The sequence below is a fragment of the Leptonychotes weddellii genome, chromosome 10, assembly GCF_054177405.1.
Source record: "Leptonychotes weddellii isolate Sample4059 chromosome 10, ASM5417740v2, whole genome shotgun sequence".
In the NCBI taxonomy this organism is placed as follows: Eukaryota; Metazoa; Chordata; class Mammalia; order Carnivora; family Phocidae; genus Leptonychotes; species Leptonychotes weddellii.
The window spans coordinates 63,027,557-63,032,420 of NC_138378.1; the positions used below are offsets into that span (position 1 = coordinate 63,027,557).

The 4,864-nt window shown below is 42.8% G+C and overlaps 1 pseudogene; it reads left to right on the forward strand.

The window, feature by feature from the left end:
* Positions 1 to 1,013: 1,013 nt before the first annotated feature.
* On the forward strand, positions 1,014 to 2,545 carry LOC145723705 (large ribosomal subunit protein eL27 pseudogene; annotated as a pseudogene).
* The last annotated feature ends 2,319 nt before the right edge of the window (positions 2,546 to 4,864 follow it).

Consider the following 4,864-nt stretch of genomic DNA (forward strand, 5'->3'; position numbering starts at 1 on the left):
ATCTTTGAGGTTGCATGGGATCAACCCTTATAATTTTACAAATGAGCAAAGGGCCCCAGATGGGCAAGTGACCTACCATAGTTAATTCAAAAGAGCACTAGTTTTGAAAATCTCCCCCCTAAGTTTAGAATTCTTACAATAAAACCATTAAGATGCATTTAATTCTTGCTGAATATCACCAACAGAGTAGGCATCATAATGGCCTGCCCTGAGATGGGCCCCTTCTGCATGGAAAGAGGCTTACCACTTGAGGAGGAATTGCATGGTAATCCTCAAGGAACAAAAAACCTCAGACTCCCAGCACTGCAATAAGGCAGACAGTCTGCCGAGTCCAAGCTGAACCAAGACATGCCCTTTGCTTGACTTTTTTATTATATAAGAAAGCATGAGGAGGGGATGCCTGGGTGGCTCAGTCGGCTAAGCGTCTGCCTTCAGCTCAGGTCATGATCCCAGGGTGCTGGGATCGAGTCCCGCATTGGGCTCCCCACTCAGCGGGAAGCCTGCTTCTCCCTCTGCTTCTGTCGCTCTCCCTGCTTGTGCTCTCTGTCTCTCTCTGACAAATAAATAAAATCTTTAAAAAAAAAAAAAGAAAGAAAAAAGAAAGCATGAGGAGTTCAAGCCAACACTTCTTTCTCCCTAAAAAAAAAAAAAATACAAAAGAAAAAAGAAATGACTGCTTATGGAAGATGGATAACAAGAGTCCTGAGTCCTTTACTTCTCTTCCTGATAAACATTTCCTCACAACACATTCCCAGCAGGACCCATCCCATCTGGTAAAATGATGAGAGAATGATTAAATCACTTTTCCTTTATAAAATGTGTGTACCTCCTTCTTACTGGACCGAGACTCCGGATTGACGTTCCCCATTTTATATCTCTCTCTGAGAATCATCTCCTGACCTGCACAGCAGACTTCAGAAAATCAAAAAGCTCTTCTCCCTGATTGGTTTATCAGCAAAACAATTCTCCTGATTGGCTTGTGTCCACTCCTCACGGGCCAGTGGAATGTCCCACAGTGGTGGTGACCCTGTGACTTCTCCTTGAGGTGGGCCAGGTACTGGAGGGGCAGGGCAGGCAAAGGGCTTGAGAGGGCACAGGGAGCCACAAAGGTGCCCAAGGCCAAAGTCTGTAGAGGTAATCTGAGTCTAAATATCTGGAAGAGCACATGCAGGGTGAAGTCAGGAGGCTACTGAAATTGGAGCTGCTAAGTTAAGGGTGTGGATCTGAACAGAAGTGGGCTTGTGGCACAGGCAAGTCAGGACCAGGCAAGAGGGTCTCTGGAAGACAGCCCCAGATTCCAGCTAGCAGGTGCCTCTTGCCACGTGTGGTTGGCAGCGCCTGGTGTTTTGAAGTGGCTGAAGTGGCCAGGATCAGTGGACCTGGAAAAGCCACTGGTCTGTGAACAAAACTAAGAGCGCTAGGGTCTGAGTTAGGTCTGAAGTGAAAACTGGATCCCCACATCCAAAGAGGTCAACAGGATGTAAAGTCAAGGACAAACCCATTGTTAGTCCAATAAGCATGTTTGACAAATCAAGGGAGGAGCAAGAATGCACGTGTGAAGCCAGGGAGAGCAGGCAGCCGTAATGGTCAACGTCGGCAGAGTGCAGTACAGCGCTGGGGTGGGATGGGCTACAATGATTCCAGGGCCAAGGAGTGGAGGGTACAGCCACTCTTCATTCTGTTCCTGTGCTCTGAGTGAGATGTGTCTTGTGCCATTAAAAGTACCGCCAGAGTACTTTCTGCTGTAGGCTTGAGAGGCTGGTATCAAGATGCGCAAGTTCATGAAACCTCAGAAGGTTGTGCTGGTCCTGGCTGGATGCTACTCCGGATGCAAAGCAGTCATCATGAAGAATATTGATGACGGTACCTCAGACCATCCCTACAGCCATGCTCTGGTGGCTGGAATTGACCGCTCTTCCCACAAAGTGACAGCTGCCACGAGTAAGAAGAAAATGGCCATGAGGTCAAAGATCAAGTCCTCTACAAAAGTTTATAATACGATCACTCATGCCCACAAGGTACTCTGTGGATATCCCCTTGGACAAAACCGTTATCAACAAGGATGTCTTTTGAGACCCTGCCCTTAAATGTAAGGCCTGACGAGAGGCCACGGTCAAGTTCAAGGGGAGGTACAAGACCAGCAAGAACAAATGGCTCTTCCGGAAGCTGCAGTTTTAGATCTGTTTTGTTTCAGTCGTTAAAAATAGCACAAAAAAAGTACCACCAGCATGACTGCAGTTAATAACACAGTATTACATATTTGAAATTGCTAAGAGAATAGATCTTAAAAGTTCTCATCACAAGAAAAAAAATTTTTGTAACTATGAACAATGACAGATATCAACTAGACTTAGTGGTGATAATTTTGCAGTATATATTTGTATAAAATCATTACAATTTCATTACATTGAAACTAATATAATGTTATATGTCGATTTTACCTCAATAAAAAAAAGTATCACCAGTAACTTTGTTTACTCTTTTGCCTTGCATTAATTGAGAGTATGAAGGAGAAAAGAAAACTTTGTTTATGGGGAAGAGTATGTTTGTGTGGACTGAAAGTACTATTGGGGACTTCCAGAATTTCAAACACACAGGCATTCCTAAGGGAATATGCTGGGGCAGTAGGAAGTGGGGAATAGGGCCCAAAGTCTGTTCCATGATCAGCCATACTGAGTTTTCCAAGTGACTGGTTAGGGATCTGTGCATCTGGTTGAGGCGCTCTTTTTAGAAAAATTCCATGAGAAGGCACACATTTTGGGGAGGGGGTAACATTAGCACACTGGAGAGTCCTAACAGCTCAGTTCAGATACATCTATGCTTACACCTGGAAGGAATGGAATGAGGCCACTAATGTACTTGGAAGGCTAGGTTCCCAGGCTTCGGGAACTGTGGGGATGGTCCAGCATCTGTGCAGAGAGGGTAGGGAATGGGGTCCAGTTTATGGGATGCCAGTATACCTACCTTAACCCCAACTTCTACCACCCTAGGTCAACTTTTGTCTATTTTGCACATAGGGTTTCTGGGATTTTCTTTCATTTGGCTTCAGACCTTTTGAAAACCACCACCTTATATCAACCACACTAAGCACTGTCCGTGTTCTTAGCTCTGTGTCGGATACTGCCTTGGCTGTATCATGCAGGATGCTCTCCTCAAGGAGTTCACAGTCTCTCTGGAAATTCCAGTTTTATGAAATGCTGTAAAGGAGAAAACAAAATAGGGTAGGACTTAAGTGCTGAGTGATGTGTTGGGGGTACAAGTGACTCACAGATTTGAGGGAAAAAAAAGATTCCTGGGCTTTAGGGGGAAAGGAGCCACGTCAAAAGTTATAGAAATTTCTACCTGAAAAAAGTGATATTTGTGCAGAAGTTTAAAGGAGGAGAGGATTTGAGTGAGTGGGGAAGGCATTCCAAACCGTGGGGAGAGCCTAAACAAAGATACGGAGATAGGAACGCTCAAGGCCAGTTTGGGAAACAATAAATAGAGAAAACATATGGATGACTGACAGTGTTTTCCATTTTTTAAATTACTTATTCAGACAGTACCCTGAGCAAGAACAATTTCCTGTGGTTTATAAATAGGTCCCAGTTATTTTAGTGGAACGTAATGCTGATGATCATTCATGGAATGTTCCACAGAGACTTTAGTTTTCCGAGGACCAGGAGAAAATGTATAAATGTGTAAGGAATGGTCCAGAACATGAAACACCATTAATAAAATTCGAATACCACATTTATGCAGAAACTTAGGTTCCTAAGCAGGTACTTGTCTCCTTCGCTCTTTCTCCCTCCTGGATTTGTTCCTGATTTATAATGCAAAGTGCCCAAGGCTTCAGATGACATGTACCTCTGGATATGAAAGAACGAGAATAGGAATGGGAGATAATAAAACAGGCACAAGAGATGAAGTCATTTGTCTGAGCTCATAGGATGGGTGGTGCAAAGGTTATAATTCAGGACATCCATCTCAAGTTTCCTTTCACCCAATATTTCCTACCCAATTCCAAAACCAAAAAGCGACTAGAGTAGTACAGAATCCCAATTCCAGTGATTCCTAAGATGAGAATTTTTCATGAGGCTGGTATGTTTCATAGGTTGGGGATCCCTGTTGCCCAGGCTTGAGAAACATCCCAATGCATATGACTGGGTTATAGGATATGCAAAAGAAAGAAGATATTTGAATTCATTAGATTATGGATGGATTTGTATTTTATGGCAATTAGTCAGCATCATTCTCAATTTTCCTGTGCTGTTCAATTTTCAATGTGTTTCACTAGCATTTGTATCTATATATTGTTCATTTTGGCCTAAGAAAGATTATGAGTGAATACATCTTTTTTATTTTTGTTTTTCCTTTGGGTTCCTCTTCCTATAGACGTAGGGCAACAGGAGCGATGGTTATTCCTGAATATTCTACCTTCCAGTCAGAGTGCAGTGGTAAAAGAGGAAGTTTGTACTTCACTCACAGCCTGAGTCATTAAAATTAAGTTCTAGAGAAACAGCAGCTCAGCAAAGTACTTTATTATAAAAACTTTCTTAGGAAAAATATCCAACAGTTAATCTTGTCTGTATCTGAAGAGACCCCTATCAAACATCTCCAAAGGTATGAAATGACACTACTCCTACTGATTTTCCAGGGTTTTGCAAGCACTTGGAGGTGTATCTAAGCCTCCACCCACACCCCAGCTCTCAAAATAAGAATGAGTGTTATGAACTCGTCCTCTCGTTCTTACAGTTGGGTTATTTTATGGGGTAATAAAACCAACACCGATAGCATTTCTGGCCATTCTAATAATCCTCCCACAAATTAAAAAAATACTCCTAGAATTGAAAAGGAAGCTCCATTCAACTTATCAAATGTAATA